Source organism: Euprymna scolopes, chromosome 16 (assembly GCF_053919585.1).
Source record: "Euprymna scolopes isolate OS-2025 chromosome 16, ASM5391958v1, whole genome shotgun sequence".
NCBI classification, from domain to species: Eukaryota; Metazoa; Mollusca; class Cephalopoda; order Sepiida; family Sepiolidae; genus Euprymna; species Euprymna scolopes.
This window is the reverse complement of record NC_136497.1, coordinates 93,266,431-93,279,928: the sequence shown is the minus strand read 5'-3', so window position 1 is coordinate 93,279,928 and position 13,498 is coordinate 93,266,431. Positions and strand designations below refer to the sequence as shown.

Below are 13,498 nucleotides of genomic sequence, written 5' to 3'. Positions count from 1 at the left end.
CAAACAAATGCTTGTACGCTTTTAACATAGGTCTAATTTCTAATATTTAATCTTAATGAGTTAAAAGAAAACTTGAAAGTGACATGTGTCACAAACAATTTATTTCAATTGCAAACAACAAACTATTACATGGTTTCCCCTTCAAATAGATTCTCTCGAGTCTAATGCATTTTCTTATGATTTTCTGTCACTGTTCTATGCATCGCTGCAGTGAATCTTTTGAGATGCCCCTTTAGCTTTTACATTTCAATACTCTTGATGGCCTGCATACTTTCAGTTTGAGAAAGAGAAAAAAATGTTACTGGGAGCAAAATCAGGTAAATAAGGCAATTGTGCCAGTAAGATGATAACGCTCCACATATTTTTCATTCTTTCATAAAGTTGTTCCTAACTGTAAAGAATGCGCTTCAGAGTTGATAAGAGACCTATGTACAAGAGGGAATATCACCACAGGCAATAATTTCATTTAATTCGTAGGGGGGGGGGAAGAGAGAATGTGCATGAGAGAAAAAGTGATAGCAAACAGAAAGTGGTTAAGTATATTTTATTTTTTGTAGCTAACTGGCTTTGCAAAGTTGTTCTTCTTGTTCAAGTACTGCTGGACGCTCAGATCAAATTTGTTAATATTTTCCATAGTCATCAAAGACATTCATAGGTTCATTTGCTTCACACACTGAGCAGTAAACATGTCTACCTTAGTCTCCACTTCTGTATAATCATTCAAGGAAAGTAACGCATCTTCTAACAAACATTAACATCATCAATTATGCAATACATTCTTCACAGTTGTGAGCAAGTTTATTATCATGGTAAAGAAGGAGAGGTACAAACCAAAGCAGTGTTTAGAGAAGGCTTACATTACAGTAATATAGTCCCAAGCTATCATGTCAGTGCCAAATCTGAAACGTGTTCTATGATTGGCAACCAGGATGATGATGGCACTCTCCATGCTTAATCTGTTTTTACTTGAGCAACAGAAGATGTGAGGAGACTTGATTCTGGCATAAAACATTATCAACAGGAATTTAAAACTAACTTTTGAAAAGTTTTGCAACTTAGTACCATGCTTCAGTCTCTGCGGACATTCAAAAGAAGTATCACTGTTGCTTTTGACTCAACAGAAGAAGGTTCATGTTTCTACTACATGGAACAACATGCCAGAGAAGGCCAGGACGATGACTACCATATTCAAGTTTAAACAATCTTGGACAAACATTCAGATGTAAATATCTTCTGTCTGTTTACATGGCTTCTGCACTTTTCTATTTCTTTGCGAAATTAATTTTATCTCATACTCATTTACTCATAACTCACACAGTGCATTCAGTTCAGTTACTTTACAGATCCTGGTGCTACCAGATCAAGCTGTCGAAGATATCAGCTTCCTGACTTAAATGTATCAAACATTGATGTTGTTGCTTTTTCCCTCCACTTTACAAAACTCAATAATGCTCTGTAACATCAAAAACAAAAACCATATTCCTCTACAATGTAACAAAACTAAATACCATGAATAAATATTTGAAGATATAAAGAACTTTAAGCATAAAAACTTTTACCAAAATAACCAGATTGGGCATGAAATAACCCGAAAAGGGTTAATATGTCATAAAAAAAATAACCAAACAAAACCAAACACTATGTACAAATCTTTGAAGATATAAGCTAACTAGCAGCCAAAAAAACATCTGTTACCAAAATAACTGAAAGAATCTGAAAAGGATTGATATACCGTAAAACAAAACAACCAAACTTTGCAGATAGATCTAGTGCATTACATTTTTTGATAAACTTAATTTGTTTTCTTCCAGTTATTATTTCCATAAACACCGATATAGATATTGTAAAAGTTGTCAAGAATGCGCGGTAGCATAAAGGCGCCATTTCTAAAGAATCAATGCTCTTCGTCTCGACACTAAAAAATGTATCAAGCTAAAATGATATTTCTGTTGCCACTAATGAGAGAATGTTTCAGATTGATGATAATGTTTATGTCTATGTAAATAAGCCATTGTGTGTGAATTTCTATTTTCTATTGCTTTTGTGCAAGATAAGGTAAAAGAATATTGTCTCCATGTGAAAAAAAATGAGCTGGCAAATACAGAAAGATATATTTAAAAGAAAAAATAAACATTTGTTGATATGTTATAATGAGGTCTCTGTCATCTTCGTCAGGTATATATTGGGTAAGAAACTGATGATAAGTAACATTTTACAACTTGAGTTATAAATATATATACGTTAAATATTTTCCCATTTCTATCAATATATAAATTCATGCTTATAAACACACACACAGACACACATACACACAGACACACACACAGACACACACACACACACACACACACACACACACACACACACACATATATGGTATATCATGTATATTTTTATGAAATTTTATGAGATATAATATTTTATGTATCAATTTTCAGTATTTACTTCAACAGTGCTTGATATGTGAGTAAAGCTCGATAGTAAGTTATGAAAATTATATGGCAATTAAGTTACATCTTTTGTTTCATTCCCATGAGAATAACGAGTCCTCATGAGGATAAAACACTGAGAATTTTGTTTAACTTAATTGCCATATATATTTTCATAACTTATATATATATATATGAAGGTATCCATAAGCCAAAAAACAATTAATTTAACAAGGTTATTGATAGTGCTCAATAAAAAGAGCAAGATATATTCAATTTTAGGTAAACAAATTACATGGTCACGACAATAACAAAGCTACTGTTTCAATCAAATAATGACCTAAACTTCCGATTTCATGGAAACATGATGATCTTGCCAGGGAAGATGTTCAATCAATAGTAAATAAAAAAGTAATAATGCAAGACACGTACCGACAAGAAACACACAATATCACGAAAAATGGTCACACAATTTTATTAGTATAGAAAAAAAAAAGAACTCAACTAGGAAAGAAATTAATGGTGTAAAACAAAATAGTTATAACAAACTCTTCTAATGTTAATTAGGAGTTTCAGAAAAAAGCCATTGTAGAAATTTTTCTCTCTTTTCCTCTTCTTCCTTTCTCTTGAGTTTGCTTGGCTGCTGCTGATGCTGTTGGTCATCTGACTAATTTCTGCCGATTGATTGATCTGCGCATTCTGTGTTTTGTGATAAAATTCAAGCTGAAGTTGGCAGTTTGGACTTGACACTAGAAATGCGTTTTCCGTCTTAACAGGACGTTAAAATGTTGAAGTTACCTGACGAAGTTTGTACTGTTGAAGTGATTGCTTCTACGTTACGTCACGAATTTATATATCGTTGATAGAAATCTACTTCAAGGAAATCCAAGAAATCTGTCAAGGACTTTGCAGTTGAATATGTCCTGTCTGATAGAATTGGTACTACCTGTAAATATTAAAGGTCGGATAATTCTGAGCAAGTTTTGTAAATTGGGGATTTCCTGGGGCCAGAATGTTCTGCATGATATTTTGGAAGAGTCTTAAACAAGACTTAATTGGTATGGGAAGTCTTGAGTTCAACAGATATTTTGTTGATACAGATTCTGTTGCGGTCTTGGTAATATTTTGCGATGCTTCAAATCAGGCGTTCGGTATTGCTGAATATTTATATCAGCATGGTGAGCTAATTTAATTTTTACCAAGGCAAAAGTAACTCCTTCTGTTAAGAGGACCTTACGCACATTGGAATCATTAGCTGTTTATAAGTGTGTTCAACACGTTTCTGCGCTGGCTAATATGTTCTCTTTGGATGCTCAAGTCGTGTTGTCCTGGTTTTTGTCTGATACTATTAACTCAAAGTGTCAATTTACCAGAAATCATTTAAAGGATATTAAAACAATGATTGTTGATTTACATAACTGATGATATAAGGTTAATTTAAAATATATCAACACAGAAGATAATCATGCAGACTTCGTTACACGAGGCATCTCTCTAAACAAATTTAGAATGGAGATGGAATTTAGGTTGAGAGGTCATCAAAATGGTAATTTTTGGTTACACTGTCTGTAAAAGGTACAACTCTCTGTCCTTTAAGTACCCCAAGATTACTAACTTTTACAACAATTGCCTTAATGAAGCTTGCTTTCCTGCCTGCTGGAAAACTGCTTCTGTAGTACCAGTTTTCAAGAATTATGGTGAAAGAACTGACCCAGTAAATTACCGCCCCATTAGCTTCCTCACACTTTTCGCCAAAATATTTGAGTCCATAATTAACCAAGCTCTAGTCCATCACCTTACAGATGCTAAACTTCTGACCGACCAACAATATGGATTTAGGCAAACCATTCCATAGCAGATATCCTAACTGTAATCTCTGAACATATATACCATTCACTGGACAAAGCAGGGGAGGATAGAGCTGTAGCTCTAGATATATCTAAGGCTTTTGACAGGGTATGGCATGAAGGTCTTCTCAGGAAAATCAGATCATACAGTATCACTGGAAGAATACTTAACATAATTAAATCCTTCTTAGATAAAAGAAAAAATCAAGGTTGTTCTCGACGGTCGTACATCTAAACAATATGATATAAATGCGGGAGTGCCTTAAAAGTCTATCCTTGGACATCTATTATTCCTAATATTCATAAATGACCTCCCTGACAAAATTGTCTGTGAAATGGGTATATATGCTGATGACTCCACGCTCTATAACAGACACGACAAAAACAAATGAACACATATCTAAAGAAATGGCAGAAACACTAGAGGATGACCTCTGATCTGTAGTGGAGTGGGGACAAAAATGGATGGTCATATTCAATGCTGCCAAGACTAAACTTGTTTCCTTCTATAATTACAAGAAACATTCTCTACCACCAATAGCCATGGCCAAAGACTGTTTATCTTAAAGTACACCTTTAAAACTCCTCAGCCTAACGTTCATAGGAAACATGAGTTGGAACAACTACATTGAGAGCATTGCCAGGACCGCTGCAAAAATGTAGGTTCTCTCTACCGTGCTATAAAAATGTATATATTGATATTCACTTTTTTTAATGACAGAGCCATTCATCTCCAGCTTGTGACTGACATGTCTGTTTGCTCAGTGTTATTGGCCTTTTTGAGATTCTTTAATGTGTTTCGAGTTCCTGCACACATTTATTATGACAACACTCGTTTCTTTGTAGATGATTTGTGGCTTAATAGAGCAAGTTTATTTTTGGATGAGTTTAAAAAAATTATGACACTTATCGCATCAAACATCAGACCATACCTATGTATTCGGCTTGGTATGGGGGTGTGAGAAAGATTAATTAAGATGGTTAAGAACTGTCTTTTTAAGGTAGTTGGACGAAGAAAGTTGGATTATTTCCAACTCTTAACGGTCTTGGCTTACTTGCAAGTGTTTTAATGCAAACCTTTAATTTATCGTTGTTCTGACGATTCAAGTTTGGAGATAATTACTTCTAATGCACTTGTCCGTCCTTTCTACAAACATTCTGCATTTTTGAATTTAGAAGATGATATTTTTCTGAGTCGTCTTCCTTGCAGGAAGAACTCGTGAGAAGTTTGCAGTGGCAGGATGAAAGTTTGCTTCAGTTTAAGCAGATGTGGTATGAGTTATCTCTTGGGATTAAGAGAATTGTCATATAATTTGTATCAAGCCGAATTTAATAATAAAATTAAGATCGGTGACATAGTTTTAATAAAAAAAAAATCTGGTAAAGTCAAGTCTTTATTGGAGTCTAGTAAGTAACTCACTACCGGTACTGATAATTTAATTAGAGCCGCTATAACCAAGAAAAGTGATGGTGTCTCTCAGGAGCATTCTCGGAAACATCTGTATCCTTTAGAACTTTCCATTACACATTCTCATCAGGTCTCTTCTCCTGATAAAGAAACTAATGATTCTCTCAAAGAGAGAATTAATGCAGATGTCAACGTTATCACCTCCAGACCTGTAAGATCTGGCAGATCTGTAAGCGAAAGAGATCCTGACTTTCTTTGGTACTGAGTTGGTTGTTAAAAGATTCATTTTTTCTCTTTTTTTCTTTTTTTGTTAGGAGAGTGTAGAAAAATTTCGGGGGGACATATTTCTTCTCCTTCTTCTTTTGTTTCCTCTTCTTCCTTTCTCGAGTTTGTTTCACTGCTACTGATGTTGTTGGTCACGTGACTAATTTCTGCCTGTTTATTGGTCTGTGCATTCCACTTTTTGTGATAAAATTTAAGCTGAGGTTGGCAGCTTGGACTTGACACTGGAAATGTGTTCATGTACTATTTTCTCTTCATCTAAACAGGACTTAAAATGTCGAAGTGAACTCGTCTAAGTTACCTGGCGAAGTTTATACTGTTGAAATGATTGCATCTGAGTAACCTGACAAATTCATATCTTACTGAGAGAAATCTACTTCAAGGAAATCCAAGAAATCTGTTAAGGACTTTGCACTTAAATATGTCGGAAAATTACCAATGTTAGAGAATGGATCGAGAGAGAGAGGGAGGTGTGTAAATTATATTAAGACACGTTGACCGGAAGTCAGGATCAGCTGATCGGATTGCATGTGAGTTACGTGATCAGGTTAGCTGAATCGTTGAGATTTGGTTTGGGCTTAGAAGACGCCGGACGGCTTCACAGACGTCTCCTTCCCTTCACTGGTGAAAGATGCTGACGTGTGTAGAAACAAGACCAAGAGAGACCACGCAAGCCAGAGATTCACTTTCCATCCTTCTGCGAGACATCTGGAAAAGTGAATAAAAACTATAAAACAAATTCCTTGTCTTGGAGTGAAATGAATCTTTGTCCAAAACAAGTACCGTCTCCCCTCCAAGACACGAGATGAATTCAGATGGACCAACATCGCGACGCGTGAAGGTATGTTGAAAAAATACATGTACCACACACACACACACACACAACGGCATATGAACAAATAGACAGAACAACTAGATGATCACACAACATTAACTCTGACTAGACGATCACACACAATCCCCTTTATGATACAACACAACACCAGCTTGCAGGTGAGAAGACACATGTAGGAAATATTCTCACTGGGAAAGATTGAATTGGAAGTGTCTATAATTGAATATTTTCTTCTAAGGCCTGGAGAAAATGGCTACATTTCACGCTGCAGTTTTTCTAAGTCAAAAGAAAAGAATGTTTCTATTCTGACCAAACTCAGATAAGGAACGAGAAAGTTTTTTTTTACCAGGCTTCTTGCCTTTTCAGAGAACATTATTATATGAAGAATTATGTGTATTTTTTTCAGATTGTTCCTTCAGGGAAATGAGAAAATAAATTCCTAGCTATAAAATAACTCTCCCGGAACATTATTTCTGATAATAAGTTATCTTTATCTGTAGATATTTTAACTAATCTATACGAGATGACTTATTTTTAAAAAGATGACATTAAAAAATATAAGCTTAAATTGCATACAAAGAAGTGTACCCTTTTCGACTTTTTTTTTTTTTTTACATAGGCATCACCACATTATCAAGGCCAAGAGGCCACTCAAGGATAAGGGTTAAAGAGTGTACAGTAGAAATTGGACAATATAGTAATCATTAGTAATGAAAATTTGGTAAATTTGATAACTTATATGGAACGGCTCATCAAGAACTTATTTACGTTAGACTTGAAGACAACCATATTGTAGTCAGCCGGAAAGCAGGAAAACGGAAGACAATTCCACAGGCGTGCAGTTCTAAGAAAGAAGCTTTGTTCATGGAATCTACGTTTAGGTTTAGGCACAGATAAAGAGTGGGGGGAATTATTGATAGTATTTACAGCTAGACAAGTGTTTCTTGTGAAAGTTTGGCGAGGGGGGACCATAGATTGAAACTCAGTCAAACGCTTTCCATGAAAATAACGATACATCAGAGACAAACTCGCAACATTTCTTCTGTGAGATAGAGGTTGCTAAAGTATTTCAACCTTTCTAAAAAAAAAAAAACTACATTGAAATCTTATATCACAGCAATAAATAAATAAAAAAAAGGCTTTTCAACCAACCCATCTTTCTTTTTTTTCTTTCTTTCTATCTTTCGTAATTGTTACCACATAAGAGACTTTCTTTGTAACCGAGAATAAAATCTTAGCAGCAGACAGTTCGTGAACGTTTTTTGGCTCTTAGTTTCTTTTTTTTTTCTTTTCCTTACAAAATTGTTTGTTTCTATTCATCAACTCTTCTCATTTTTTTGTTGCTTTCCTTTATCTTTGTATTGGTAACGTTTTTATACGTCGAAGTGGCCTTCATTTGAAGTAATGATAATAATTTTGACACCATTATTATTTAGAAACCATTTCTTAACATGAAGAGAGTGGGCGCTTTTGTTAACTAAATATAGTATTTAAATATTTTTCACATCGGTTAAATACAAAACATCCTAAAAGTCTGTTGTTAACAACCATGCCTAAGATAATGACTCACAACACTGATGAAATTATTTTAGAAAATAATACAGTTAATTTTGATCATATTTGATACAACTACGTTTCAATCTCTCATTGAGCGATTTTAGTATATATGTTGTTTTCTTCTGAATATTTACTGATTCGAGTACAATTTTCCAAAAGTTTGTCATAGGAGTAGGAAAAATATCCTTTGAAAGGTTAAAAATACCAGCTTAAAATAAAACGAAAAGTTCCAGATGAATTAGAAAACAAAATAACTCTTCTACTATTCCTTTAAACAGTTAATCGGAAACCGGCCTTTAGAGTAAAATATTGGACCAATTTAAAAGTAAGTAAACCATTCTAATGTCCCTTTAAACATTTAATCTCCAAATAGTTTTATATTCAAGAGAGCGAGTTTAGTAGTAAATGAGTGTCCAGCTTTTAAATTTCTTTATTTTCACTGCATATAAATAAAATATTATTTATTTATTATATAAATGAATAACATAATGTATGTTGTACTGTTGTAAAATATAGCATGTATTGTGATATCATTATTTCCATTTAATAAATAAATACAGATTATATGAATATTAAAATTTTTTAAAGATGAAAGAATAATTTTGATGAAAAAATGTTTTTGAGCAATTCTGCTGGATGGATGGAACAAAAGGTTAAAAGCAGTACTAAATGTTTCTGTCTTTTTAGTGGAATATAAATAGCTTGATTTCAAATTGAGAAAAGGTTTTTATGTCCTAAAAATAGTTGAAAGATAAGAATAAGGATTTCGCCAAAAGAACACGGTAAAAGGATTTCTAATATTGACTTAAAGGTTGAATCAGTGAGGAAATGAAAATAGAAGTAAAAAAGAAAGAAGGAATTTGAGCCAACACACTCCTTTGAGGACAGTGAAATCAGAGATGGAATTGACATTTGTTAGGAATGAGTCAAAATATGAAATAAAGTCTTGTCAAAAAGAAATTGTCCATCAATGTGATTATGAAAAAGATAGTGTATGTATGATGTTGTTAATATTTTGGATTGGTGAAAAAGTCTTGCTTCCAGTCTTGTTTATGTTTCTAATGTAAGTGCAACGAAACTGGTATATTACGTGTCTATATTATGTTTCTTATTGAAAGCATAATAACATCTCAGCCTTTCAAACTTTCTTTTAGCATCAGACAGATTTACTTTCTTGATCTGTCAATGTTGCATCAGGGCTTTTAAAAACATTTCCGGTTTGTATACTTCAGCCAGAAGCAGCTCCTTTGATTCTGCTGGCCACACTAGAAAGCATCGCATCGGTAGGGCCAACTTCTTATATATATATATATATATATATATATATATATATATATATATATATATATATATATATATAGAGAGAGAGAGAGAGAGAGAGAGAGAGAGAGAGATAGATAGATAGATAAATTCCCGTTCACATACACCTTTCAGGATAAAGCTAGAACCCAGAACTAGATAGAATCGAGCAATTGCATCGACAACGGACAACGCCAGACCCAAAGTGGGTTTTGATGTACTGCATCTCATCAGTGACGTGCTCCGACATAGGCGCGAACCCAGGTCGTCGCACTCATGAAGTGTGCAATACTGACGACCTAACGATATGGGCCATGGCGCAATCCATTGACTATGCCCCGATTTTTTAAATTCTTATATTTTCATCCAGTTCTACATTCTACGATGTGACAAGCAACGCGTCATATACAACTAAGATAGTTACTGCTGGTATGCAGGCGGTAGATATCACATCTACAAACATTAACTGAAATTAGCCGACTCCCCAGACACGATTACAGAACAACCTTATTTGTTGAGGGACATCACGTCCCTACGAAGGATGACCCGCTTTTTCTACATATATTAGACATTAAGAGGAGATTATAGATAGATATATAAATTCCCGTTCATATACACCTTTCAGGATAAAGCTAGAACCCAGAACTAGATAGAATCGAGCAATTGCATCGACAACGGACAACGCGGACACTTTGGGTCTGGCGTTGTCCGTTGTCGATGCAATTGCTTGATTCTATCTAGTTCTGGGTTCTAGCTTTATCCTGAAAGGTGTATGTGAACGGGAATTTATATATCTATCTATAATCTCCTCTTAATGTCTAATATATATATATATATATATATATATATATATATATATATATATATATATCATGATTTTCTTGGGGGTAAAAAACTTTATTAAGGCAATCATGAAGGGAAGACGTATTCCTCCGGAATTCATTTTATATTAAAAAAAAAAAGACCGAGGAGAAAAGGAAAATGGATAGCGACTAAAAAATAAAAGTAGGGAATAAAACAAAAAAAAAATCAAAACGAGTCAATTGACATGTTTCGCCCTCACTCATCAAAATTGGAATCAAGGGATTTATTTTTTAGTAATTTGTTTTCCTTAATAATAAAATCTAAAAAAGAGACGGGAGCAAGAGCAATTGTATGGAGATGAATTTTTAGAGGCTGATCACGTTCAAACCCAACAAGCAGTCCTTTTACTTACAAAGGGAAGACTTCCTAAGGCGAACGTGAACAGTCTCCAAGACTTTTAGATGACATACGGAGTGAGCTCGACTCAATACGGTGAAAGAGTCGATGCTGAAGTTTGTTGCACAATCCCGGTATTTAATAAAGTGTTCCGTTATAGCGGATCCATATTTGTTTACAGCGACGGTAGGTAGAAATGTTCCATTTCTGATTTTGCTCGGTACATGTTGTATGCGACTTTCCAATTTTAAAGACGTTCGACCAACGCAGTCGGCACCGCAATCACGTTTAAATGAATAAATAACATTACTAATATGATGAGAGGGTAGAACATCTTTTTTATTGGAAGCCATTAATGGTTTTGTATTATACACAACCCGAACATTTGAAGCAAAATAACATCATGTTAAAAAAGCTTCAACCAGAACTTGCTCCCATACTTACGAAACTATTTAAGCGCTGCCTTAAGGAGAAGTGCTTTCCGACCCCCTGGAAGACCTCCTCAGTTTGCCCTGTATTTAAGAATTCAGGTGATAAGTCATCTCCCTCTCAATACAGACCAATAAGTCTTCTCTGTGTTATGAGTAAGTTACTGGAATCAATATTAAATAGAGAAATAGTAAACCACCTCAGCAGGAATAACCTTCTTAGTGACACACAATATGGTTTCCGCTCTGCAAGATCTACCGCAGATGTGCTGACGGTTATATCCCACAGGATTAGTGAATCTCTTGACAAAGGCTTCCTTTCTAGGGCAATTGCTCTCGACATATCAAAGGCCTTTGACAAAGTATGGCATAAGGGTCTACTTCACAAGATTTCCAGCTACGGTATAACTGGAAATGTTTTCTCAATCATTAAATCATTTCTCTCTGATAGGCTCATAAGAGTAGTGGTAGATGGACAAAAATCGGAGGCCTGCAATATAAATGCTGGAGTCCCTCAGGGGTCAATCCTGGGCCCAACTCTCTTCCTGATCTACATCAATGACCTCCCTAAACACATACTTAAATCATTCGTTGACATCTATGCTGATGACACGACCATCTACGGCAACACATCAAAGGCTGTAAATGACGAAGTTCTCTCGGATTCTCTCTCCTCTGATCTCGAGCGCGTGGTTCAGTGGGGGAAGATGTGGCTAGTTACCTTTAATGCATCCAAAACCAAACTCCTATCCTTACATCATCAACGCTCTGATCCCCAGCTGGCATCAATTGTGATGGATGGCTCTCGTCTGGGTGAGGCCCCGTGTTTTGACAAGCTTCTGGGTTTGACCTTTACTCCTGATCTGAAATGGAACACGTACATCAAGTCTGTGGCCAAAGTCGCAGGAAAGATGGTGGGATCCTTCTACCGCTCCAGAAGATATCTCACTACTGATGCAATTCTCTATCTATATAAAAGCCAAGTACGGCCAAGGATGGAATACTGTTGCCATATCTGGGCAGGAGCTGCCAAAAACAGCCTATCATGCCTTGACAGAGTACAAAATAGACTTTGTGGTTTAGTGGGGGATGCCCTTTTCTCTACCCTGCAACCCCTCTCCCACAGAAGAGACGTTGCGAGCCTATCCTTGTTTTATCGTTATTTTCATGGCAGGTGCTCGTCTGAACTCCAATCCCTGGTCCCCCCTCGCCAATCTTTCACGAAAAACACCCGTCTAGCTGAATCCACTGTGAAAAATTTCCCCCACTCTATATCTGTGCCTAAATCAAAACGCGGATTTCATGAGCAAAGCTTCTTTCTTAGAACTGCACGCCTGTGGAACTCTGTTCCGTCTGCCTGCTTCCCTCCGGACTACAACTTGGATGTCTTCAAGTCTAATGTAAACAAATTCCTAATGAACCGCCCCCCTAATTAAACACTTCATAAAATCTCCTCACTAACGTGATGTACTTACAATAACCATTATCCCTGAGTGGCTTCCGGGCCTTGATAAGTGGTGATCACTGTGTAAAAAAAAAAAAAAAAAAAAAAAAAAATCCTTCAACAGTTGAACTAATTTGTTTGGTGAATCTTTCACTTACTTTCCCCAACCACGGCAATCGAATATAAACCGGACATTTATTCACCATATTGGGTTTTGTTCATAAAAAATCTGCTCTTTTCCTTTTAATGGTGGTTTCAATTACATCTAAAGGATACCCATTATTGGACAAAGCTTCTGTAATTGTATTTAATTCCTCATCCAATCTTTATATATATATATATATATATATATATATATATATATATATATATATATATATATATATATACACACACAGTAGAACCCTGGCATACAGTGGCCCTAGGATACGGTTATTTTCAGGTTACAATGTGGAATACAATGTTTTCCGGTTCCTGGTTACGGTATTTTCCCCACCTTACGGTGTTATTTATAATGTTATTTGATTATATATTTGTATGTATTATATATTGTACTTTATTTTGTTGCTAATTTTAATGTCGTATCCCGGGGTTCTACTATACACAGTGTATCACAAAAGTGAGTACACCCCTCACATTTCTTCAAATATTTAAGTATAGCTCTTCATAGGACAACACTGAAAAAATGATTTTTTGACACAATGAAAAGTAGTCTGTCTGCAGCATATATAACAGAATTAATTTATTTTCCCCTCAAAATAACTCAAAA

General features: G+C 35.2%; 1 protein-coding gene across 1 annotated transcript in view; it reads right to left on the bottom strand.

Annotated features, from left to right (window-relative positions):
• LOC145296203 (cytosolic carboxypeptidase 6-like) overlaps positions 1-13,498 on the bottom strand; it is a 1,000,694-nt gene that overhangs the window by 126,630 nt on the left and 860,566 nt on the right. The window lies entirely within an intron of this gene.